We start from the raw sequence: 27,257 nt of genomic DNA on the forward strand, positions 1-27,257 counted from the left end.
AATGCCAGGCAGGATGAATCACAGTTCAGTTCAGTTGCTTAGTCATGTCCAACTCTTTGTGACCCCATGACTGCAGCACGCCAGGCCTCCCTGTCCATCACCAACTCCTGGAGTCCACCCAAACCCATATCCATTGTGTCGGTGATGCCATCCAACCATCTCATCCTCTGTTGTCCCCTTCTCCTCCTGCCCTCAATCTTTCCCAGCATCAGGGTCTTTTCAAATGAGTCAGCTCTCCACATCAGGTGGCCAAAGTATTGGAGTTTCAGCTTCAACATTAGTCCCTCCAATGAACAGCCAGGACTGATCTCCTTTAGGATGAACTGGTTGGATCTCCTTGCAGTCCAAGGGACTCTCAAGAGTCTTCTCCAACACCTCAGTTCTAAAGCATCAATTCTTCAGCGCTCAGATTTCTTTATAGTCCAACTCTCACATCTATACATGACTACTGGAAAAATCACAGCCTTGACTAGATGGACCCTTGTTGGCAAAGTAATGTCTCTGCTTTTTATTTTTTTCCATTTATTTTTATTAGTTGGAGGCTAATTACTTTACAATATTGTAGTGGTTTTTGTCATATGTTGACATGAATCAGCCATGGATTTACATGTATTCCCCATCCCGATCCCCCCTCCCACCTCCCTCTCTACCCTATCCCTCTGGGTCTTCCCAGTGCACCAGGCCCGAGCACTTGTCTCATGCATCCCACCTGGGCTGGTGATCTGTTTCACCCTAGATAATATACATGCTGTTCTTTTGAAACATCCCACCCTCGCCTTCTCCCACAGAGTCCAAAAGTCTGTTCTGTACATCTGTGTCTCTTTTTCTGTTTTGCATATAGGGTTATCATTACCATCTTTCTAAATTCCATATATATGTGTTAGGTATATTGTAATGGTCTTTATTTTTCTGGCTTACTTCACTCTGTATAATGGGCTCCAGTTTCATCCATCTCATTAGAACCGATTCAAATGAATTCTTTTTAATGGCTGAGTAATATTCCATGGTGTATATGTACCACAGCTTCCTTATCCATTCATCTGCTGATGGGCATCTAGGTTGCTTCCATGTCCTGGCTATTATAAACAGTGCTGCGATGAACATTGGGGTGCACGTGTCTCTTTCAGATCTGGTTTCCTCAGTGTGTATGCCCAGAAGTGGGATTGCTGGGTCATATGGCAGTTCTATTTCCAGTTTTTAAAGAAATCTCCACACTGTTCTCCATAGCGGCTGTACTAGTTTTCATTCCCACCAACAGTGTAAGAGGGTTCCCTTTTCTCCACACCCTCTCCAGCATTTATTGCTTGTAGACTTTTGGATAGCAGCCATCCTGACTGGCGTGTCATGGTACCTCATTGTGGTTTGGATTTGCATTTCTCTGATAATGAGTGATGTTGAGCATCTTTTCATGTGTTTGTTAGCCATCTGTATGTCTTCTTTGGAGAAATGTCTGTTTAGTTCTTTGGCCCATTTTTTGATTGGGTCATTTATTTTTCTGGAATTAGGCTGCAGGAGTTGCTTGTATATTTTTGAGATTAATCCTTTGTCTGTTGCTTCATTTGCTATTATTTTCTCCTAATCTGAGGGCTGTCTTTTCACCTTGCTTATAGTTTCCTTTGTTGTGCAAAAGCTTTTAAGTTTAATTAGGTCCCATTTGTTTATTTTTGCTTTTATATAAAATTAGCACACAGAAATCCCTTGCATTCCTATACACCCACAATGAGAAAACAGAAAGAGAAATTAAGGCAACAATACCACTCACCATTGCAACAAAAAGAATAAAATACTTAGGAGTATATCTACCTAAAGAAACAAAAGGCTTATACATAGAAAACTATAAAACACTGCTGAAAGAAATCAAAGAGGAAACAAACAGATGGAGAAATATACCGTGTTCATGGATTGGAAGAATCAGTATTGTCAAAATGACTATACTACCCAAATCTATCTATGGATTCAATGCAATCCCTATCAAGCTACCAACGGTATTTTTCACAGAACTAGAACAAATAATTTCACAATTTGTATGGAAATACAAAAAACCTTGAATAGCCAAAGTAATCTTGAGAAAGAAGAATGGAACTGGAGGAATCAACCTGCCTGACTTCAGACTATGCTACAAAGTCACAGTCATCAAGACAGTATGGTACTGGCACAAAGACAGAAATATAGACCAATGGAACAGAATAGAAAGCCCAGAGATAAATCCACGAACCTGTGGACACCGTATCTTTGACAAAGGAGGCAAGGATGTACAACGGAAAAAAGACAACCTCTTTAACAAGTGGTGCTGGGAAAACTGGTCAACCACTTGTAAAAGAATGAAACTAGAACACTCTCTAACACCATACACAAAAATAAACTCAAAATGGATTAAAGATCTAAATGTAAGATCAGAAACTATAAAACTCCTAGAGGAGAACATAGGCAAAACACTCTCCGACATAAATCACAGCAGGATCCTCTATGACCCACCTCCCAGAATATTGGAAATGTCTCTGCTTTTTAATATGCTGTCTAGGTTGGTCATAACTTTCCTTCCAAGGAGTAAGCATCTTTTAAATTCGTGGCTGCAGTCACCATCTGCAGTGATTTTGGAGCCCAGAAAAATAAAGTCTGCCATTGTTTCCCCATCTATTTGCCATGAAATGATGGGACTGGATGCCATGATCTTAGTTTTCTAAATGTTGAGCTTTAAGCCAACTTTTTCACTTTCCTCTTTCACTTTCATCAAAAGGCTCTTTAGTTCTTCTTCACTTTCTGCCGTAAAGGTGGTGTCATCTGCATATCTGAGGTTATTGATATTTCTCCCAGCAATCTTGATTCCAGCTTGTGCTTCCTCCAGCCCAGCGTTTCTCGTGATGTACTCTGCATATAGGTTAAATAAGCAGGGTGACAATATACAGTCTTGACGTGCTTCTTTTCCTATTTGGAGCCAGTTTGTTCCATGTCCAGTTCTAACTGTTGCTTCCTGACGTGTATACAGGTTTCTTAAGAGGCAGGTCAGGTGGTCTGGTATTCCCATCTCTTTCAGAATTTTCCACAGTTTATTGTGATCCACATAGTCAAAGGCTTTGGCATAGTCAATAAAGCAGAAATAGATGTTTTTCTGGAACTCTCTTGCTTTTTTGATGAGCCAGCAGATATTGGCAATTTGATCTCTGGTTCCTCTGCCTTTTCTAAAACCAGCTTGAACATCTGGAAGTTCACAGTTCACATACTGCTGAAATCTGGCTTGGAGAATTTTGAGCATTACTTTACAAGCGTGTGGGATGAGTGCAATTGTGCGTTAGTTTGAGCATTCTTTGGCATTACCTTTCCTTGGGATCGGAATGAAAACTGACCTTTTCCAGTCCTGTGGCCACTGCTGAGTTTTACAAGTTGGAATCAAAATTGCTGGGAGAAATATCAATAACCTCAGATATGCAGATGACACCACCCTTATGACAGAAAGTGAAGAGGAACTAAAGAGCTTCTTGATGAGAGTGAAAAAGCTGACTTAAAACTCAACATTGAAAAAACTAAGACCATGACATCCAGTCCCATCACTTCATGGCAAATAGATGGGGAAACAATGGAAACAGTGATAGGCTTTATTTTCTTGGGCTCCAAAATCACTGCAGATGGTGACTGCAGCCATGAAATTAAAAGACACTTGCTCCTTGGAAGAAAAGGCAAGAAGAAAGGAAGAAAAGGTAAGGTTGGCACTATGCCAACCTAGACAGCATATTAAAAAGCAAAGACATTACTTTGCCAACGAAGGTCTGTCTAGTCAAAGCAATGGTTTTTTCCAGTAGTCATGTATGGATGTAAGAATTGGACCATAAAGAAAGCTGAGTGCTGAAGAATTGATGCTTTAGAACTGAGGTGTTGGAGAAGACTTTTGAGAGTCCCTTGAACAGCAAGGAGATCCAACTAGTCAATCCTAAGGGAAATGAGTCCTGAATATTTTCAGAAGGACTGATGCTGAAGCTGAAGCTCCAATACTTTGGCCACCTGATGTGAAGAAATTACTCATTGGATAAAACCCTGATGGAGCAAAGATTGAAGGCAGGAGGAGAAGGGGACGACAGAGGATGAGATGGTTGGATGGCATCAGTGACTCGATGGACATGAGTTTGAGCAAGCTGCAGGAGTTGGTGACGGACAGGAAGCGTGGTGTCCTGCAGTTCATGGGGTCACAAAGAGTCAGACATGACTGGGTGACTGAACTGATCTGAACAAATTCCTGATTGTACAATACATTATTGTTGACTATAGTAACAGTGTTTAGCAGATTTTCGGAACTTACTCAAGTTGCTTAACTGAAACTTTATGCCTGTTGATCAGTAACTCCCCATTTTCTCTTTCTCTCCAGCCTCTGATAACCACCATTCCACTTTTTGATTCTATGAATTTGATTATTTTAGATACTTCACATAAATGGAATCATGCAGTACTTCTCTTTTTGTGACTGGCTTATCTTACTTAACATAAAGTCCATCCATATTATATACTGCACAATTTCCTTGTTTCTTTAAGGCTGAATACACACACACACACACACATATATAATTTTCTTTATTCACTCATCTGTTGATGGACATTTAGGTTGTTTTCACCTCTTGGCTATTGTGAATAGTCTTGCAATAATCATGGGAATGCTAATATCGCTGCAAGATACTAACTTCAGTTCTTTTGGATAAATACCAGAAGCAGTAATTCTATTTTTAATTTTTTGAGGAGCCTCCATAATATTTTCCATAGTGACTGCACCATTTTACATTCCTACCAGTGTAGAATCTGTGTACAAGCATTCAGATATCTCCATATTCTTGCCAACACTTGTCTTTTGTTTTTTGATAATTTTGATTTGCATTTCTCTCATTATTAGTGATGTTGAGCATTTAAAAATATATCTGTTAGCCATTTGTGTCTTCTTTGGGAAATGTCTATTCATTTCCTTAGACCATTTTTTAAATTGAGTTAATAGGCTTTGTTTTGTTTATTTGTTATTGAGTTGTAGGAGTTACTTATATATTTTGGAGTTTAGCCTCTTATCAGATATAAGGTTTGTAAATATATTTTTCATCCCATAGGTTGCCTTGTCATTTTCTTAATGGTTTCTTTTGATATGAAGAAGGTTTTTAGTTTGATGCAATCCACTTGTTTATTTGTATTTTTATTGCCTGTGATTTTGGTATCATATCCATGAAATTATTGCCAAGATCATTCCCTTATGTTTTCTTCTAGGGTTTGACACTTCAGGTCTTAAGTTTAAGTTTTTAATCTATTTCGATTGATTTTTTGTATGGTGTAAGATAAGGGCCCAATTTCATTCTTTTGTATGTAGATGTCCAATTTTCCCAATATAAATTGTTGAAGATGCAATCCTTTCCCCATTGTGTAGTTCTTGGTACCCTTGTCAAAGGTCAGTTGACCATATTTACATGGATTTATTTATGGGTTCTCTATCTTGTTCCATGGGTCTATATGTCTGTTATTATTATTTTGAAGAAATAGTTATCTATTATATCAATTAAAGAGAAGAAAAATTGATGCAGTCGCTGTGGAAAATAGTATGGTTGTTTCTCAGAAAATGAAAGTGAAACTTCCATATGACCTGGCAATTCCATTCCTGGGTATAAATCTGAATAAGAATAAAAGCACTAATTTGAAAAGACACATGCACCTCAATGTTCATATCAGTATTATTTTCAATAGCCAAGACATGGGAGCAACCTAAATGTCCATCAACAGAGAAATGGATAAAGAAGATGTGGTATATATATATATATATACAATGGAATATCACTCAGCCATGAAAAGAATGAAAATTTGCCATTTGCAGCAATATGAATGGACTTGCAGAGCATTATGCTAAGTGAAGCAAGTCAGATAGAGAAAGACAAATACTGCATGATATCACTTATATGTGCAATCTAAAATATACCACAAACTAATAAATATGACAAAAAAAGAAGCAGATTCACAGATACAGAGAACAAACTAGGGGTTAACAGAGAGAAGAGGGAAGGGGGGAGGGGCAATATAGTGCTAGGGGATTAAAAGGTACAAACTATTATATATAAAATAAGCTACAAGGATATATTGTTTTACAGGGAATATAGCCAGTATTTTATAATAACTATAAATAGAGGACAACCTTTAAAAATTGTGAATCACTATATGTCTATGCATTGCACACCTATAACTTATGTTGTACACAAACGATATTTTAGTTTTAAAAAAGAATAAAAGTAAAATATTAAATTTTACCCTCATTATTACACTCTTTTCCTTTCTTCATGTAGGTACTAGTTTCTGACCTATATCATTTGCCTTCTCTCTGAAGAACTTCTTTTAACATTTCTTGCAAAGCAGATCTACAGGTGACAAATCTCCTTGGCTTTTGTTTGTCTGAGAATGTCTTTATCTCTCCTTCATTGTTGCAGGAAAATTTTGCTGAATATAGAATTCCATGTTAGTAGGTCTTTCTCTTTCAACACTTTAAATATTTCAGTGTATATCTTCTAGCTTCCATGGTTTCTGAAGTAAAGTCACTTATAAGTTTTTTTATGGCTCAGTATGTGATATATATTTTTGAATATTCCATGTTCACTTGAAAATGGAGATTGCTATGCTGTCGTTGAGTGGAGTGTTTATTTAAGTCAGTTAGATGTAGCAGGTTGTTGTTAGTGTTCAGTTTTAAATCCTTGCTGATTTTCTGCCTACTAGTTTTATCAATTAATGATAGAGGAGTGTTGAAATTTCCAACTATAATTGTAAATTTGTTTATTTCTCCAGCAGTATTTTACAATATCAGTTTTTCTTTCATGTTTTTTTGGGCTCTGTTGTTAGCTGTATACACATTTAGGATTGTGTATTCTTGGTTATTTACCCCTTTGATTATATAATGCCCCTGTTTTTATTTGTAGTACCATCTGCTCTGAAGTCCACTTTTTCTGATATTAATATAGCCATTCCTGGTTTCTTTTTATTAATGCTTGTGTGATATATGTGTGGCATGTCATTTAAGGTCAGATTCATACCCAGGAATTCATGGACAGTTTTATGGAGTCACTTTCCTGAGCTCCTCCCTTTCTGCAGTCTCCCAAGTACTTTCCAGTTAGGGGGGCGCCCCTTCTTGGTCCTCCAGCTGAAAAAGTAGGAACTTAATTTATCCTGTTCTGCCATTCATTTCCTCTGATTATGTTTATATCAGGAGCCTAATGGCAATGTGACACAGGAAGGAAATAAAAGCAATATGGGTTCATTCCACTTTCCTGGTATCACAGCCCCTTTGATCAGAGAGGAAAATCCTCCTCCCTTGGAGTTTGAGGTGACTGCAAGACTCTACTGCCATCATGGTGGCTTCCAGGAGACCCCTTTCTTTCTCCTAAAGACTGAACTAAATAAATGGCCTTTCCTGGAGATCTTTCTGTCTACACTGAAACCTACTTCTGAGTTTTGGGCTACTTTGAGCCCAGGCTGGAGGATAGCAAAGGGAAAAAGTAGTAAACTTATCACCACATCAGTGACTCTTGCTATTTACTTTTCAGGGTTTTTTTTTTTTTTTTTTTTTTTTTTGCTGCATTGTGCAGCATGTGGGATCTTAGTTCCATGGCCAGGGATTGAACCCATACTCCTGGCAATGGGAGTGCAGAGTCTTAACCACTGGATTGCCAGGGAAGTCCCTACTTTTCAGTTTTTAAATAGCTGTTCCATGTGTTCCGTACATGTTTTATAGCTGCATTCAGTAGGAGAGGCAAGGAATATGTTGTTTCCATCTTTCCTGGAAATATAACCCCAGGCCACAGAAATAGAATTGCCTCCACCTTCATGCTGATTCTGAAATTGTCTGAACTATTTCATTTAAGTGTGCTGTATATAAAATTATATCCTCTGCAAACAATAATGTGTGTTTTTCTTTCCTTTATTTATACCTCATTTATTTTTCTTGTCTATTGCATTAGCTAGAACTCCCACAAAAATATTAAAGGTGATAGTGATCACTTTTGTCTTATTTCAGACTCTGATACGTCCTGCTTGGCAGAATTTTCCACACGTCTCTCATAATCACTGGATATAGAGTGCTGTAAACAGATACATAGTTCATGGACAGATGAACACACAGTGAAGAAACACCTAACATTTGACGTAAATCAACACCATGAAAGAGAGACACTGACCTCAACAAACAGAATTAAATTCAAAGAAGCATGTACTATAGCAAACAGAATAAGATCTAAAAATAAGTAATATCTCAGAGAATTAAGGAGGGATACTGCATTTATAAATCATCAATAGGTTTTTATGAAAAAGGAAATTAGAGATTTTAGAGAGTGGACAAATGATTATAAAAATATTGAAAACTCAGTCAATATACCTTCACAGAATAAGCATAGATGAAGAGTTAATTGATGATCTGGAAGATGGAGCCAAAAATTTTTACTAGAATGCAGCCCCCAAAAACAGGGAAATGGAAAATGTGAAAGAAAAATAAAGACATAGGAATAATAGATCCATAAGTTCTAATAATCATCTAATATAATTTCTAGGGGAGACCAAACTATTCAAAGAAATAACAAAAGAAATATTTTCTTAGCTCAAGAAAGACAAAGTATACATATTGAAAGGTGCCAGAATGCTGGCTGAGGTGAATAAAAAAACACCTACGTTTTATACATCAGATTATCCTTTTCCACCTTGCTCTGTATATCTGGAGGCTGACTACTATTGACTTCATCATCAAGGATATGTTGCTTTCTGGTTTTGGGGGTTTGGCCAGTTAGAGGCAGTGGCGAGAGATTAAAGGACAGGAGGGCAAGGGAATCAGGCTATTTATTTCCCCAGCCTCCTCCCAGGTAAGCCATGGTTCAGCAATGGCTTTATTATGCTGCAGCTCCTGGCAGGAAGTCTCTCTCACATAGCTACAGCTCCCAGAGACTAGAAATAACAAGAAAGTATTATCAACTGTAGGCCTGAAGGAAAGAGGGGGAAGAGAACAACTTTTGAAACTGAAGAGAGCTATAGCTGGTGTGATCACTAGGAAACCAGCCTTAAAAATAAAAACAAAAATTAAAAGAATCTATCTGAGAACTTAGTGGCTCCAGAACACAGGGAATAGAAAATCTACAGAATTAACCCAGGAAAGTCACTGAACAAATGAGCAGTATCAACAACAACTCCCCAACAATAACAACAAAAACACAGCAATAATAAATCTTGGGGGAGCGTAATCTAATACTTCCTAAAGGAGATCAGTCCTAGGTGTTCACTGGAAGGACTGATGTTGAAGCTGAAACTCCAATACTTTGGCCACCTGATGCGAAGAGCTGACTCATTTGAAAAGACCCTGATGCTGGGAAAGATTGAGCACAGCAGGAGAAGGGGATGACAGAGGTTGAGATGGTTGGATGGCATCACCGACTCAATGGACATGAGTTTGGGTTGGCTCCGGGAGTTGGTGATGGACAGGGAGGCCTGGCGTGTTGCAGTCCATGGGGTTGCAAAGAGTTGGACATGACTGAGCGACTGAACTGAACTGAACTGAATCTAATATTAGAATTGTTATTATATATTACTTTAAATGTCTGATTTTAAAAAATTATTAGACATGCAAAGAGACAGGAAAGTATGGCACATATTCAAAAAAGAGAGCAGTTATTAGAAACTGTCCATGAGGAAACCTGGACATTGGACTAACTAGATCAAGACTTTAAATCAGGTAATAGAAATATATTCAAAGAAGTAAAGAAAACCATGTCTAAATAATGAAGGTAAAGTAGGAGAATGATTTCTTACCAGACAGAAAAATATCTACGTCTCAGTCACAATGATGAAAACCAAAGAAAAAGAGAAAGCCTTAAAAGCTACAAGAGAAAAGTAACTTATCACATACAAGAAATCCCTTACTTTTCATCAGAAACAAAGGCAGTCAGAAGACAGTGTAATGGCATATTCAAAATGTTGAAAGAAAAGGACAGGTCAGTCAAGAATTCTACATCTGAAAGAACTATCACTCAAGGATGAAATATATTCCCAGATAAACAAGGATCAAGAGAATTTGTTACCAGTAGATATATACTACGAGAAACACTAAAGAGAGTCCTTCAGGCTGAAAAGAAAGAACATTAGATGGTAACTTGAATCCATACAAAGAAATAGTGTGCTGACAAAGTTAACTACATAGGTACATTTAAAGGCAATGTAAAATAGTTTTACTCTTTTTTCCTCCTAATTTAAAAGGTGCACACATACACCAATAATTACAAACCCATGTTAATGGCATTACAGTCTATGTAGAGGAACAACAATAATAGCACAAAAGAGGGAGGGTAGAGGGAGCTCTATTAGAATATATAGTTTTTATATACTGTTGGAATTAAAGTGAAAGTGAAGTCGCTCAGTCGTGTCCGACTCTTTGCAACCCCATGGACTGTAGCCTACCATGCTCCTCTGTCCATGGGATTTTACAGGCAAGAGTACTGGAGTGGGCTGCCATTTCCTTCTCCAGAGGATCTTCCTGACCCAGGGATCGAACCTGGGTCTCCCACATTGTAGGCAGACGCTTTATCGTCTGAGCCACCAGGGAAGTCCTTATTGGAATTAAGTTAGTATTAATCTGAGCCAGATTATTTTAAGACAAACATTGTAATTCTCAGAGCAATCATTAAGAAAATTGCTTAAAAATATAATAAACAATAACAGCAAAGGAAATTTAATGGTAGACTAAGAAATATGTGAATGTGAAAAGTGAAAGTCGCTCAGTCGTGTCTGACTCTTTGTGACCCCATGAACTATATAGCCCGCCAGGCTCCTCTGTCCATGGAATTCTCCAGGCAAGAATACTGGAATGGGTTGCCATTCCCTGCTCCAGGGGATCTTCCCAGCCCAAGGATTGAATCCAGGTCTCCTGCACTGGCAGGCGGATTCTTTACAGTCTGAGCACCAGGGAATATGTATTTAATACAAAAGAAGGCAGTAATGGAAGAACAGAGAAACAAGAAAGAAATAAGACATATAGAAAACAAATACCAAAATAACAGACACGAATTCTACCACATCAATCATAAAATTAAATGTGAATGGATTAAAAACCTCAATAACAAGGCAGAATATAACTCCATGCCCTCTTAGACCAAATGTGGTATACAACCTCCATGATACCTTAGCACACTCTCATTCCTGCCTCCCATTAGTATTCTGAGCTATTATTCTGTGGATAGGAGGATTGTAGATAGAATTGTCAAACCAACTTTGAACGGTTCACATGGTCCATCTCTAGACCAATCTAGAAAAAGATGTTCAAGATAGGGGAGGGAGAGTAAGAAAATGCCAATCACATTGTCCTAATTTCTAGAATGCTGGACCTGTGAACCATGGAGGATATTTGGAGTTGCAGGGCACACTTAAAAATTTATAGCTACTACTTTCCAGCCAAACTGTCCTTCTTTGTTGAGGTTTCTTAAGAACGGTTAAGGTCTTACTCAGGACTTCCACAGAAGCATAACCTTTCAGGGGATTAGGGAAGGTCTTCTTTGGCCCCCATCTTGGACTACTACAGCCTTATTCATCATACATCATTAAAAAGAGTATCTCTGAAAATGTAGTAGGCACAGCCTAGTGCCAGAAGATATGCCTAGATGAGGTACTTGCACAATGGATGCTTTTCAAGAAGTTGTATCTAATCCAGTGCTATAGAAGACCATCTCTAATTTTTTAAATAGATTTGCTGCCTCCCACACGCCAAGCTTTGGCTGGTATTTGCTGTAGGTCTGGTATAGTTTCCTGCTGTATCACATGGAAGTTCTGTTAGGTTTTCCTATGTGGTCTGTGATTATGATGGTGGTTTGAGGAATCAAAGAGTGAAGCCTGTAATTAGAGGGCCAGGACATGCTCAGGGTGCAAATATTTTTAGATCCTGATCTCATTCATCTCACATGCTAGCAAAGTAATGTTCAAAATTCTCCAAGCCAGGCTTCAACAGTACGTGAACCATGAACTTCCAGATGTTCAACTTGGATTTAGAAAAGGCACAGGAACCAGAGATCATATTGCCAACATCCACTGGATCATCAAAAAAGCAAGAGAGTTCCAAAAAACATCTAATTCTGCTTTATTGACTATGCCAAAGCCTTTGACTGTTTGGATCACAGCAGACTGTGGAGAATTCTTCAAGAGATGGGAATACCAGACCACCAGACCTGCCTCCTGAGAAATCTGTGTGCAGGTCAAGAAGCAACAGTTAGAACTGGACATGGAATAACAGACTGGTTCCAAATTGGGAAAGGAGTATGTCAAGGCTGTATATTGTCACCCTGCTTATTTAACATATATAGAGTACATCATGAGAAATTCAGGGTTAGATGAAGCACAAGTTGGAATCAAGATTTCTGGGAGAAATATCAATAACCTCAGATATGCAGATGATACCACCCTTATGACAGAAAGAGAAGAGGAACTAAAGAGCTTCTTGATGAAAGTGAAAGAGGAGAGTGAAAGGTTGGCTTGAAACTCAACATTCAGAAAACTAAGATCATGGCATCCGGTCCCATCACTTCATGGCAAATAGATGGGGAAACAGTGGAAACAGTGGCAGACTATTTTTTTTGGCTCCAAAATCACTGCAGATGGTGATTGCAGCCATGAAATTAAAAGATGCTTGCTCCTTGGAAGAAAAGTTATGACCAACCTAGACAGCATATTAAAAAGCAGAGACATTACTTTGCCAACAAAGGTCAAGACTATGGTTTTTCCAGTAGTCATGTATGAATGTGAGAGTTGGACTATAAAGAAAGCTGAGTGCTGAAGAATTGATGCTTTTGAATTGTGGTGTTGGAGAAGACTCTTGAGAGTCCCTTGGACAACAAGAAAATCCAACCAGTCAATCCTAAAGGAAATCAGTCCTGAATATTCATTGGAAGGACCGATGTTGAAGCTGAAACTCAAATACTTTGGCCACCTGATGAGAAGAACTGACTCATTGGAAAAGACCCTGATGCTGGGAAAGATTGAAGGCAAGAGGAGAAGGGGATGACAGAGGATGAGATGGTTGGATGGCATCACCGACTCAACGGACATGAGTTTGAGTAAACTCTGGGAGTTGGTGATGGACAGGGAGGCCTGGCGTGCTGCAGTCCATGGGGTCACAAAGGGTTGGACACAATTGAGAGACTGAACTGAACTGAACCATACCACTCCAATATGTAAATCCCACCAATGTTTGTGGTTATATTAAAAAATAGTCATCTTTTGAAGTTATATATAAAGTATTTATGGATTAAAGGATATGTTACCTGGATTATGATTATCAATTCAATGTGTGTGGGAGGAGTGGTGGGTACAAATGAAACGAGATTGGTCATACGTTAATTCTTAAAGCTGGGTGGTAGGTCCATGGAGGTTCATCATATGATTCTTTTTAATTTGTTATATGTTTGAAAAATTCCATGATTAGAAGCAAAATAAAACAACAAAAGCAAAACAGTAGCAGCAGCAACAAAACCCTCTAAAAGCTCCTACTATTCTTAGAACAAAATCAACTCGTAACCATGGCCTAAGAAGCCCTACTTAATCTTACTGCTAACCACCTCTCTGACATTATCTCCCACCACTTCCCTGTCTGTCTACTTTCCTTTAGCCATATGAGCCTTCTTGCTTTGCCTTAAACACACCAACATCCACCTCAAGACATGTTCTTTCTACCTGGAATGCCTGCCCCCATGGCTACATGATTTGTTCCTTTTCATTATTCAGCTTCTCAGATTCAATATCTCTTCCTTAGAGAAGCCTTCTCTGAAAATCTTTTATTATAGTGAGACACATAAGTGCACTATTTAGAGCCCCCTCTAAATATAGACAGGTCTCCTCACATAGATAGTCTTACCTGACTATACCATCTAAAGTAGCTCCCACCCTCTGACCACTCTATTCTATTTTCTTATAAAACTTACCACTACCTGAAAACTTAACCTTTTTTCTTGTTTATTATCTGCCTTCCTCACTAAACTGTAAGCTCCAAGAGGGCAGAAGCTAGTACATAGTACACTGAGGTATTCAGTGAATTTTGGTTAAATGAAAAAATGAATGACTCCCCAGAAGGAGATTAGTGGATCACCTAGCATGCTTGGGAAGATGAGTGCTCACCTTTGCTGCTATGTCCATGTAGAAGAGATAGATTCCTCTAATACTGGGCAGGGAAGAGTCTTGCCCAGTATAACTCACAGGTACGTTGTGCTTACTCTCTGTTCAAATTGGTAACAATGAGATATCTAAAGTGGGAAGTTCTTTGAAATAGTGTCTGGCACATAGTAAGCTCTCAATCATGGTTAGCTATTATTATCTGAATTAGAGCCCATGGCTCTAATACCACCCAGCTTCAAGAATTAACATATGACCAATCTCGTTTCATTTGTACCCGTCACTCTTCCCATACACATTGAATTAATAATCATAGTCCAGATAACATATCCTTTAATCCATAAATACTTTATATATAACTTTAAAAGATGACTATTTTTTAATATAACCACAAACATTGGTGGGATTTATATATTGGAGTGGTATGGTTCAGTTCAGTTCAGTATTCCATGGAATACTGTCCATGGAATTCTCCAGGCCAGAATACTGGAATGGGTAGCCTTTCCCTTCTCCAGGGAATCTTCCAAACCCAGGGATCAAACCCAGGCAGGTGGATTCTTTACTAGCTGAGCCACAAGGGAAGCTTAAGAACACTGGAGTGGGTAGCCTATTCCTTCTCTGGTGGGTCTTCCCAACCCAGGGTCGAACCAGGGTTTCCTGCACTGCAGGAGGATTCTTTACCAACTGAACTATCAGGGAAGCCCCTCTCACATAGTAAGCTCTCAATAACGGTTAGCTATTATCTGAATTAGAAAGAGCCCAGATTTTCTTTTGTCTGTGGGGCAAGAAGGATCTCAGTTCCCCAACCGGGGGTTTCAGCTGTGGAAGCACAGAGTCTTAGGGAAGTCTCAGAAAGAGTCCCAGATTTTAAGTTTGTTTATTTATACCCTGCCTCATTCCAGAAAAGACCTGAGAGAGTAGGCTTTGGAGTCAATTAAAACTGGGCTTTAAGCTTGGCAAAGTCACTTAAAAGTCACCAAGTCACACTTTAAGTGTGTGACCTTGAATTAAATACTTCTCTGAGCTTCCTTCCTTCTTTTCAAATGTTTAGGTTCAAATTGGTAGAGAAAATGATGAGAAAAGAAAACCTTTTCTTCAGTTCAGAAAAAAAAGCAGAAACAAGGTAAATAAAAAACACAAATTAAGCAGATTTAAGCCCAAACACATCAGTAGTAAAAATAGATATGTGAAAAGGCTGAATTCACCTGTTAAATCACAGAGCTTCTAGCTTGGGTATAAAAGAAAAAATAATAGCTAAAATAAAATGACAAAGGAAGGTTGAAAATATAAAGGAATAAAAAATGATATGCTAGAGAAATAACTAATAGAAAGAAAGTAAACATTGTTATTAGCAGATGAAATAGCATTAAAAGGGACAAAAAGGGAAATTTCATGTTGATTCAAAGAAACATTCTCCAGAAAGATAGACACATAATAATAATATGCACCTTAAAAGTAGTACCAAAATATATAAGATAAAAATTACGAAGAAGTGTTGGCAATTCCATAATTAAAGCAGGAGACTTTACCACACCACTCTTAGAAATGGAAAGATAACCAGATAAAACATTAGGAATATAGAGGTGTTAACAATACTAACATGCTTGATGATGCAAATAGTAGGTATAGATATAAAACTTTGCACCTAGCAGTTAAAAATACACATTTTTTCAGATGCATGTGGAGTTTTTATACAAATTGACTATCTTGATAATTAAAAAATTATGTTATACTGACCATATGTACTGATTATAATGCAATTAAAGATCAATAATAGAAAGATAAATATTCATACATTAGTATATTCAAAAATATTCCAAATAATTCGACAGTTAAGGAGAAAATGAAAATGAAAATTGAAAATTATTTGGAGACATCAAAATCTGTGGGAATCAGCCAAAGTTGTACTCAGAAAAAATTATAGCCATAAATATATTTATCACTAAACAGGAAGGTTTAAAAATGGATGGACCAAGCATACAACTCCAGTAACTAGAGAAATTCAAGTTTTCAGCTTGAAGTAAAATATCATGGACAAATTATTACTCTTCCAAATCTGGATATCAGTTCTCTAATTTATGTTCTTAACAGTGCTACATTGAATGTTATTGGGTGGCTGCCTTAGCAGTATTCATTATCAACTGATAAGTAACAGAGATGTAGGGACTTTCTCCTGTGAAGTCCACACATGATTGATTTAAAAAGTGGTCTCTCTCTAAACAAGAAGGGCATGAGTTCAAACTTAAGTTACTCTTGTAATCTGTGTCCAGAACAGATATGAATTCTGTTGATTTAAGCAAGTTTCATTTCCCTTGATGGAAAAGGACACATTTTAGTGGTACAATTTGGAACTTCAGGCTGTAGAGGAAGTATAAGAGAATAAGCCCTTCTGGTGGGGATTGTAAAAGCTATCTCCCAAAGCATGAGTGTTAGGAAAGGCATATTCTCTAATGAGCAGAATATTGCATAAGGTGCTACAGTGGCCCTGAACATGCCATTGAGGTGGGTGGAAAGACCTCAGGAATATGACCCTATGATGCATGGGCAATGTAGAACACTGAACAATTTGGGGAAGGAATGGATATAGAGCTAATGAAGTTTCTTTGATCTAAAATAACTGAGGAAATTCAGGCAAGATGTGATAACTGTGTCTCAAGTATTCAGTAAAACCATTGCCTTTGTGAGTAACCTATAAGAAAATAAATCAGCTACCAAATCCCTAGAATGAATTAATCTTTTCCTTTAGAATAGATGGTTGTTGCCTGGGCAACATATGGTGTATTGCCACTTGCCATGCCTGGTGAGCCTTACCTGGAATCGGAGGGCATCCATGATGGCACAGGTGTGCTGGGAGGCATTTTTGCTTGGATGCATTCTACCCATGAGAGAGTTTGAGAGATGGTTGCAATGGAAATTATTTCAATTGGCAGGAATTAAAAAGTGATAAGTACTCCTGTCATTATCCAAAAATTCCCTGAATTGAAATTTAAAGAACTTTAATAAACATGGAGGGGTCCCTCTGGCCAAAACAGAAACAGGTAGAATGAGTACCTGGGCTTTTGAGTCTATGCATATAATGTTACAAGGAGGATGCTCCCAGTTTCCTACCTGCCTTCCTGATATTTGTAAGGGAGCCCTATCTGACCATTAACACCTGTTTGGGATCAGTGGCAAGGGCCCAGATGGGTGGATAAGGGCCCTGTTTCCAGATAAGCTAAGAAGCATGTCCCCATCTGCTGATGGGCAGGTGATGGTGGCAACACAGTACCCCAGACATAAAGAAAAACCACTGAAGCACCTGTGGAAGGCACCCAAATGACTGCTCAGAGATCAGGTTTTGCTACAACATGTAAAAGCTACTGTATTGCTGGACAGCAAATCTGTATTGAGTAGTGAACTGGTTAGAATGCTTACCACCTTACAAAGTGCAGCTGGAAGAGGGAACGGAAGCTGGACTCATTATGCAATGATTTTAAAAACTCAAGCAGTATCAGCATTGCCTGGAGGAATTGTTAAAACACAGATGGCTAAGGCCCATGCCAGAATTCCTGATTGAGTAGGTCTGGGGTGAGGCCAAGAACTTGCATTTCCAGCAAGCTTCCAGGTGAATGCTGATACTGCTGGCCTAGGGACCACACTTTGAGAATCACAGACTTAATGCGTCATAACAGACTTTACCCATCAGAGAAGTAATTAGGACAGGAGATAATCCCAAATCAGAGCAATAATAATGATTATCAGGTTACTGTGTTTTTCTCGAAGCTGCTCAAAAAAGGAGAATGTGGGGGAAGATAGTGAAGTGGTGGGAAAAATTTCCAGGAGGATCTTTTGTCTTTGATAGGGGTCAGTAACTCTTTCTAAAGCACCAGGAATTAGCAGGCCTCCTCCCACAGAACAGTTTCCAGTAACTTCAGAGTTTGAACTGGGAGATGTTTCTGTGACAAGAATGCAATTAGTGTTCTTCAGAAGAGAATGGTCTTAATGTGTAACTGGAGAATCCAGGGACAGTCCTCCTCAGAGCAATGTTGGGAAATCCAACATGATGACTAACCTGAAGTTAGCTAACAGTGCCAAAGATCCGTCTCATGTGACTAGCTACTGCCTCATGTACTGAGACTCCTGATGTCTACTGCTGCCCCAGACTCTCTTAACTCACTGAAGCAGGTGGCAGTACTCTTCTTTGCAAGGGCACAAAAGGTTCCACTGGAGAGGACATGGCAACCCACTCCAGTATTCTTGCCTGGAGAATCCCAGGGACAGAGGAGCCTGACGGGCTACAGTCCGTGGGGTCGGAAGAGTTGGACACGACTTAGTGACTAAACCACTACCACTACCAAAGGGTTCCACTAGGATGCTAGTTCCTCATCATCCTTACTCCTGGTGAGAAAAGAGGGGGTCTCTTCCATCATAAGTCACTCCAAATATTTCTCCCCAACTTCATCTCAGATGACGAGGAGACCATTTACCACAATAATGTACTGTTTTTTGTTTTTTTTTAACAAGAGGAGTCATGTTGGTCCAGAGGTACTTCATCTGAACAATGCAAAGGTCCCCTCTTCTCTCAGAGCCAAGAGCCTTTCCTGCTGGTCTTGGCCACATGGAGCCAACAGATCTTGCTATCTTTGACCACAGCAAGTGGTAGAAGAAGAGGGCCAGGCCATGGGGGTGTAAGTGGGGGTAAAGGAGTAACAGAGGAAAGAAAGAGGGGCACTGAGGGATGAAAGCCTTCTAGGTACCAACCTGAGGCAAACTCTGTGGACTAAATGACTATTAGCTGGCTACAGTGGAGAAATGGTTTACATCATTTTCTAGATTTCAAATGTGTTTGGGTTGGCCATAAGTAAAAGATTTCTTTTTTAATCCTATAACTAATTTTATTCTTGCAAGACATGATGGATCATAATTGCAGTGTTGCATAGATAAAATAAAGTGCTAAGTCCAGGATCTGGAGCAAAAAAGTAACAGGAATTACCACTTATTAAACACTGACTTTGTGTTCAGGCTCTGTACTAAGCCTGAACCCCATTATCTCATTTCATCCTTTCAACAATTCTCTATGGTAGGCCCTAGCATTTTACAAATGAGGAACTAAGGCTTTGAGAGATAAAATTTCTTACCCAGGATGACACAGAAAGAAAATTGGCAGTGTTTCGCTGGAAAAAAGAAGAGCAAACTAAAAACAAAAAGAAGGAAGGGAATAATAAAGATTCGAATGGAAATAATAAAACAGAAAGTAGAAAAACTATAGAGGAAAGCAATGAAACCAAAAGTTAGTTCTTTGAAAAGATAAAGAAAATCAGCAAACTTTTGGCAAGGTTAAGAAATAAACAGAGAGGACTCAAATTACTAAAATCAGGAAAGAAAGAGGAGACATCACTACTAATCTTTTATATATACATGAATTACAAAGAGATACTACAGATAACTGTATGCAAACAAACAAGACAACTTTGATGAAATGGGCAATTTCCTAGAAAGATACAAACTACTGAAATATACCTAGGAAGAAGTTGATAATCTGAAAAGAACTGTAAAAATAAAGAGAATGAATTAAAGACAACAACAGCAACTACCCACAAAGAAAAGACTAGGCCAAAATGGTTTCACTGGTGAATTCTACCAAATGTTTAAAGAGGAAATAATATCAATCCTTTGCAGATTTTTCCAAAAAATAGAGTAGAGAACATTTCCCAACTCATTCTTTGGCAACAGTACTGTCCTGATAACAAAGTCAGACAAAGGCACCACAAAAAAAGAATATTACAGACCAATATCTCTCAGTGAATACAACCATAACAGTTCTCAACAAAATAATGATAAATATAATTTGGCAGCATTTAAAATGGATTATCCACAATGATCCAGTGGGATTTATATCAAGAATTCAAGGTTGGTTCAACATATGAAAACTGATCAATGTAATATACCATATAAATATAATAAAGAAAAAGAATTCACATGATTATCTCATAGATGTAGAGATAGTATTTGGCAAAAATCCAACACCCTTTCATGATAAAAACATGAAACAAACCAGGAATAGGAGGGGGCTTCCCCAATCTGATAAAGGATATATATGAAAAGCCCACATCAAAAGTTCTCCTAAGATCAAGAACAAACCAAGGATGTCTATTTTTACCACTTCTATTCAACATTGTACTGGAAGTTTAAGCCAAGAAAATAATGCAAGAAAAATCAACTAAAAGGCATCCAATTTAGAAAAAAGAATTAAAACTTTATTTACAGATGACATGATCCTCTTTGTAAGGAAATCCTATGAAATACTCACACACATAGACACACACAAATCTGTTAGAGTTAACAAATAAGTTCTGCCAAGTTGCAGAATACAAGGTCAATATACAAAAATTAATTGTATTTCTATAAACTTGCAACCTGAAAAGAAATTAAGAAAATTCTGATTATAACTATATGAATCCTTAGGTATAAATTTAACAAAAGAGGTATAAGACTTGTACACTGAAAACTGTAAAACACTGCTGAAATGAATAGAAGACCTAAAAAGATTGAATGACATCAATGTTCAAGAATTGGAAATTTTGATATTATGATGATAATACTTCTGAATTAATCCACAGATCCTACCCAATCCCTACCAAAATCTCAACTAGGTTTTTTTTTTTGTTGCAGAATTAGACAAGCTTATCCTTACAATCATATGGAAGTACAAGGGACCCAGAGTAGTGAATCTTAAACTGGAAGAAAAAAGTTGGAGAACTCACACTTCCTGATTTCAAAACTTACTACAAAGCTACAATAATCATGGCAGTGTTGTACTAACATTAGAATAGACATTGAGCTCAATGGGATAGAATTGAGAAGTCAGAAATTAACTCTTGCATTTAGGGTAAACTGATTTTCAAGAAGAGTGTCAATACTATTCAATGGGGGAAAGAATAATGTTTTTAACAAATAATGCTGGAACAACTGGAAATCCACATGCAAAAGAATGAAGTTGAACCCCTACCTCACAGCATACACACAAGTTAACTCCAAATGCATCATAGACCCGAATGTAAAAGCAAAAAGTATAAAACTGTTAGAGGGAAACCTAAGAGTTAATCTTCATAGCCTTAGAAATGATACCAAAAGCACAAGTGGCAAAATAAAACACAGATAAGTTAGACTTCATAAAAATTAAAAACTGTTTTGATTCAAAGTGTACCAGCAAGAAAGTGAAAGGATAGCACACAGAATGGGAGAAAATATTTGCAAATCTGATAAGGGATTTATATCTAGACTATATAGTGAGCCCTTACAAAGAAATAATAAAAAAATAAATAACCCAATTAAAAATCTGGCAAAGGAATTGAATAAACATTTCTCCAAAGAAGAGTCACAGATGGTCAATAAGCACATGAAAAGATGTTCAACATGTTAGCCATCATGGAAATGTATATCAAAAGCACAATGAAATACCCACTAGGATTGTTATAATCAAAAAGAAAAATAACAACTAGTGTTGGTGAGGATATGGAGAAAATGAAATAAGAGTCTAACTGCTGGTTGGAATGTAAACTGGTGCCACCACTGTGGGAAACTGTCTGGTGGTCTCTCAAATAGTTTAAGTTACCATATAACCCAGAAATTTCACTCCTAGCAAATGAAAACATGTCCACAGAAAACTTGTACACTTGTCTACAGATGTTCACACAGCAGTATTAGTAATAGCCAAAAGTGGAAACAATAAAAATGCCCAGTAGCTAAAAAATAGGTACATAAATTACAGAATATTCATGCAGTAGATTATTATTTTACAGTCAGAACAAAATACTGATAGATGCTACAACATGGACGAACCTGGAAAACATTAAGCTAAGAAGCCATATGTTGTATGATTCCATTTATATGAAATTTAATAGGATAGGCAAATCCAGAGACAGAACACAGATAGGTTGTTATCAGGAGCTGGAGGGGTGGCAAGGACTTTCTCCTTGGCCAAACTTTAATCAGGTTCCTCCAAGTCCTTTTCTTGACCAGGTCTTGTCCTTTGGCCTTGTACTCAGGCCTTCATAACTTAGTTTTAGCAAGAATCTCCCAATCTTAATATCTGATCACAGTTCAGTTCAGTTGCTCAGTTGTGTCTGACTCTTTGAGACCTCATGGACTGCAACACACCAGGCCTCCCTGTCCATCACCAACTCCCAGAGTTTACCCAAACTCATGTCCATTGAGTTGGTTACACCATCCAACCATCTCATCTTCTGTCGTCCCCTTCTCCTCCAGCCTTCAATTTTTCCCATCATCAGGGTCTTTTCCAATGAGTCAGTTCTTCACATCGGGTGGCCAAAGTATTGGAGTTTCAGCTTCAGCATCAGTCTCTCCAATGAACACTCAGGGCTGATCTCCTTTAAGATGGACTGGTTGGATCTCCTTGCAATCCAAGGGACTCTCAAGAGTCTTCTCCAACACCACAGTTCAAAAGCATCAATTCTTCGGTGCTCAGCTTTCTTTATAGCCCAACTTTCACATCCATACATGGCGACTAGAAAAACCATAGCCTTGACTAGACGGACTTTTGTTGGCGAAGTAATGTCTCTGCTTTTTAATAAGCTGTCTAGGTCGGCCATAACTTTCTTTCCAAGGAGTAAGCGTCTTTTAATTTCATGGCTGCAGTCACCATCTGCAGTGATTTTGGAGCCCAGAAAAATAAAGTCAGCCACTGTTTCCCCATCTATTTGCCATGAAATGATGGGACTGGATGCCATGATCTTAGTTGAATGTTGAGCTTTAAGCCAACTTTTTCACTCTCCTCTTTCACTTTCATCAAAAGGCTCTTTAGTTCTTCTTCACTTTCTGCCATAAGGGTGGTGTCATCTGCATATCTGAGGTTATTGATATTTCTCCCAGCAATCTTGATTCCAGCTTGTGCTTCCTCCAGCCCAGCGTTTCTCATGATGTACTCTGCATATAAGTAAAACAAGCAGGGTGACAATATACAGCCTTGATGTACTCCTTTCCTGATTTGGAACCAGTTCCTTTTTCCATGTCCAGTTCTAACTGTTGCTTCTTGACCTGCACACAGATTTCTCAGGAGGCAGGTCAGGTGGTCTGGTATTCCCAACTCTTTCAGAATTTTCAGAATATCTGATCACCCTTGATATCAAATTCCATAGCCTCCATTATCCCCCAGGTGATATCTGATTACCCCAGCTTACCTTCAATAAGAATCCTGTTAGATCAGTTTAACAAGAATCTCCTTACAGGTGACATCTCCTTTTAGTAATTTTCCATTCATCAGCCCCCACCCCCAACCAGTTCCTTAGCTATAAATCCCCACTTGTCCTTGCTATATTTGGAATTGAGCCCAGTTCTATGTTGAGATCTGGTTTCCCCTCTTGCAATAGTTCCTGAATAAAATCTGCTTTTACTGCTTTAACTACTATTTGGTCTGGTGTTCTTTCACAAGGGTTGGGGAATGAGGAATGGTTGCTAATAGTTTCTTTTTGAGGTAATGAAAATGTTCTAAAATTGATTGTTGGACAGTTCTACTTACAGACTAAAAGCCATTTTATTCCATATTTTAACATATGAATTACATGATATGTGAATTACATCTCAATAAAGGTGTTGAAAAGATTGTCAGTGTCTGGATTTGACTTCAGGCCTAGCTAACGTTAAAGCTCACTTCTTCACAAGGCTGTTCTGCCTCCGCAGGATGTGCTTGATAAATGCATTGCTGTCATTAGGGCTAACGTTCTGATGACTCAGCAGAGGGAAGAGTTCATGACTGAGAAGGCCCTTGGTAGGACTTTGGAAGTCTGTGGATTTGAGCAGCAACCAGCACAGCCCGGAGCAGTTGTGGACTGCCTGAGAACAGGCCTGCATTCCTAGGGATTCTGCTGTCAGATTCTAATGATGGGGGGAAGCCGGAACTACTGACTGACCACCATCAGCCTGGGGACACAGAGTTCACCAGTGATTTCCCATTTCAGGTCCTGAGAAACATCACTGGGCTGGGGCCTGGCTGCAGTTTACAAGCCCCTCAGCACCAGATGCAGGCCCGTCCCTAGGCTCACTGGGCACTGACAGAGTTCCAAGACCAGTCACCACAGTCCTAGAAGTGACTGAAAGCATCACCTGAGCATCACTGCATGGCCCCAGGCAAGATTGTAGCCAGCACCTCCACCCATGCCACCACGCCAGTCTGGTGGACGCATGAAGCCTATTCATCCTGGCTTGTCAGGACATCAAGCAAGATGCCTAAGGTATGGCACTCTCTCATCAGAGACAAGGCCAAGGGAAAGAGCAAAGCTATGCCTGGGCAACCAGAAGGACCACTACAGATAGCTCAAGCCCCAGAACTCCACAGGGACAAAGGCCATACAAAGAACTCTGACCCATTCCTCTCTAGCCATTATGCCACACTTGTCAGACAATCTCTCAGCAAAAATGGCCCTTCCCTTCCCTACTACAGGCTCCCTTGTAACAGCAGCTACTACTGATTGGGTGCTTACTATGTACCAGCCACCGTGCTAAACTCTTATGCCTATTATCTCTCTAATCCCCCACAACATAACCTGAGATAGGTAGCCCCATTTTGCATACAAGGACTCTGAGACATGGGGAGGTTAAGCACCTTGCCCAAGTTTGCAGAGCTAAGGAAGTGGTAACTGATCTCAACACTCTTTTGCTTTCAGCCGCTTCTCTAGCATTGGCATCTCTGATTGGGTACCACCTATGTGGTGGCCACACTCGAGAAGGAGCTTCAAAAAATGTGCAAATGCCCTTTTGTACAGCTAAGTCCAAGTGTGAAGACAGCCAGAGGGTGTAACAGGACACCAGAGGCAACCTCAGGGATTCCACCTCTCACAAGAAGGACCAGCCACCCACCCACCTCCCCACAGATCCTCGACTCAGAGCAGTCCATCCCACAGCTCATATCTGCAGTAATTATGACCATCTGCCTCTGCCACTGGCCCATCCCATCTGGCTCCGTTGTGAAGCCAGCTGCAGTGGGTCAGACTCAGGGGAACTCAGAGGGCTATCACACTCCACTCGTCTAGCAACAGCAACAGGCACACCGATCTGCGGATTTCAGGTTTCTTCAGCCCTGGGGCCCCCGCAGCCCACCAGAGGGCACTCCGATTATTTAATTGAATGATGTACTAAAGGAAGAGGGTTTCCCCAGAAGTTTTAGCTCACCTCAAGCTAACTACACTAGGCAAACTGAAAGTGAAAGTTGCTCAGTCTTGTCCGACTCTGCCATTGCATTCCATGGAATTCTCCAGGCCAGAATACTGGAGTGGGTAAGCCTTTCCCCTTTCTAGGGGATCTTCCCAACCCAGGGATTGAACCCAGGTCTCCCACATTGCAAGTGGATTCTTTAGCAGCTGAGCCACCAGGGAAGCCCATGCTAGGCAAATCCAGAGAAACTGTCTTTTCTTCCCTTGCCCCTCCTCCACAGCCACAGGTGAGCACCTGAGGACTCCAGGCCCAGGATAACTCTTTTTAGTAGCTGCCTTACTCTGTTATACTGGCAAGTACAGGTGTGCAAGAAATAGCCAATTTCCTTATTTTCATTAAATCAATCCAAATCTGACTTTTATTCTCACCTCCTGGACTCTTGGGAAATTTAATCTCAGTTATTATCAGATCTCTTCCCCCACCACAGAGTTAGGCAAATATTGGGGTCAAAAGTGGAGCTAAAGCTTTGGTAAGACTCCTCCTCTCTCCAGTTGTTGGTTCAGGCAGGCAGTTTATAGCCAGGCTCTGTTCTGATTAGTCATTGCCTTGTTTTGACTGGTTGGACAGCATGCTCTTCATTCAATATTTGACCACTGCCCTTGGGCTATAGGAGTCAGATGAAGTTCCACCTGCCTTAGTTTGGTCCCAAGATTTTCTTGATTCTGCTTCCTTCCAGTATTCCCGGACTCATCTCTTGCCATACTCCCCTCCCCAGCACTTTCTGTTCCAGAACACGACACTACACAGAACTGCTTGACTGCAACATACTGCTCTCGCCCCACCTCACCCCCACCTTTGCTCTAGCTGTTACCTCTGCCTGGATGGTCTCAGCTCAGGTACACCCCTCTTTTGGAAAATTCTTTGTCTGCCCTAGGTGATCCTTCTCCATGTCCCCACTCCTTTTTGCTTCCTTCTATCATTACACCAATTGAAGCATATTATACTTGTCTGTTTCCACTGTATGTCTCTCCCAGAAGGGGAGCTCCATCCTATTGTCTCTGTACCCCTAGCACCTTGCTAAGGACCTGGCACAAAAAGTTTTGAGAAATGACTGAATGACTGAATGGAATAAATGAGGGTAATGGGACAGAGTTGAAGTCTGAAGAAGTTGAGAAGAAACCCATAGTAATATCCCATGAATGGAGTTGTTCAGGAGGATTTTTTCCCCCTGTACCTTTCCTGGGCCTTGAACATATCAGGCTGGGATAACCAGAGGGGACATTTTGTGTTGCAAGGGGAAGATCAATGCAAGATTCCTTGGTAGCATTACACACAGGGGACATGCTAAAAGGCAGTCACTCTTGACAATGTGAAAGGCCTGATTGTCTTCTAATTGCTTGACCCTGAAGCTGGACCAGTGAGAAGTGCTTTCCTTTGTTTCTCTTTCCACCTGCAAGTGCCCAAAGCCCTGTCAACCTCCACTCAGGGGCAAGCCAGATACAACAGTATGAATGATACCCCAAGTGTAAGACAAAGAAGGGGAAGAGATGGCATCTTGAGGAGTTAAAAAGGCCAAGGAGCCTGGGTTTGAGGGGGCAGAAAGAGAAGGGGTCCCAAAAGAAAGGCTCCTTGAGATACCAAGAGAGGGCAAGTTTGTGGGTGGCCCTGAAAGGGAAGAACAAAGGCCTAAGGCCATGACTCAAACAGAGGAGCTAATCCTAGAGATGGCACTCTCCAGATTGCAGTAGCAACCAGAGCTGTGAGTAAAGACCTATTCTTCACATTGTTCTGTACTCTGTGCTTGTGATTAAGCAGGTAATAGTAAGACTGCTCTCTTCTCAATAAAGGGCTATACTAGCTCACTCTTCTGATGTTAAAAAGTATAATAATGAAGTTATATGGTGTGTGTCAGGAGAGTCAGGGGATAGTCCCTGTCCAGAATTTTTGAAGTGTGAATCAGAGTCTAGCTGCACCCCCAAACAAAG

The sequence above is a fragment of the Dama dama genome, chromosome X (assembly GCF_033118175.1).
Source record: "Dama dama isolate Ldn47 chromosome X, ASM3311817v1, whole genome shotgun sequence".
Classification (NCBI taxonomy): Eukaryota; Metazoa; Chordata; class Mammalia; order Artiodactyla; family Cervidae; genus Dama; species Dama dama.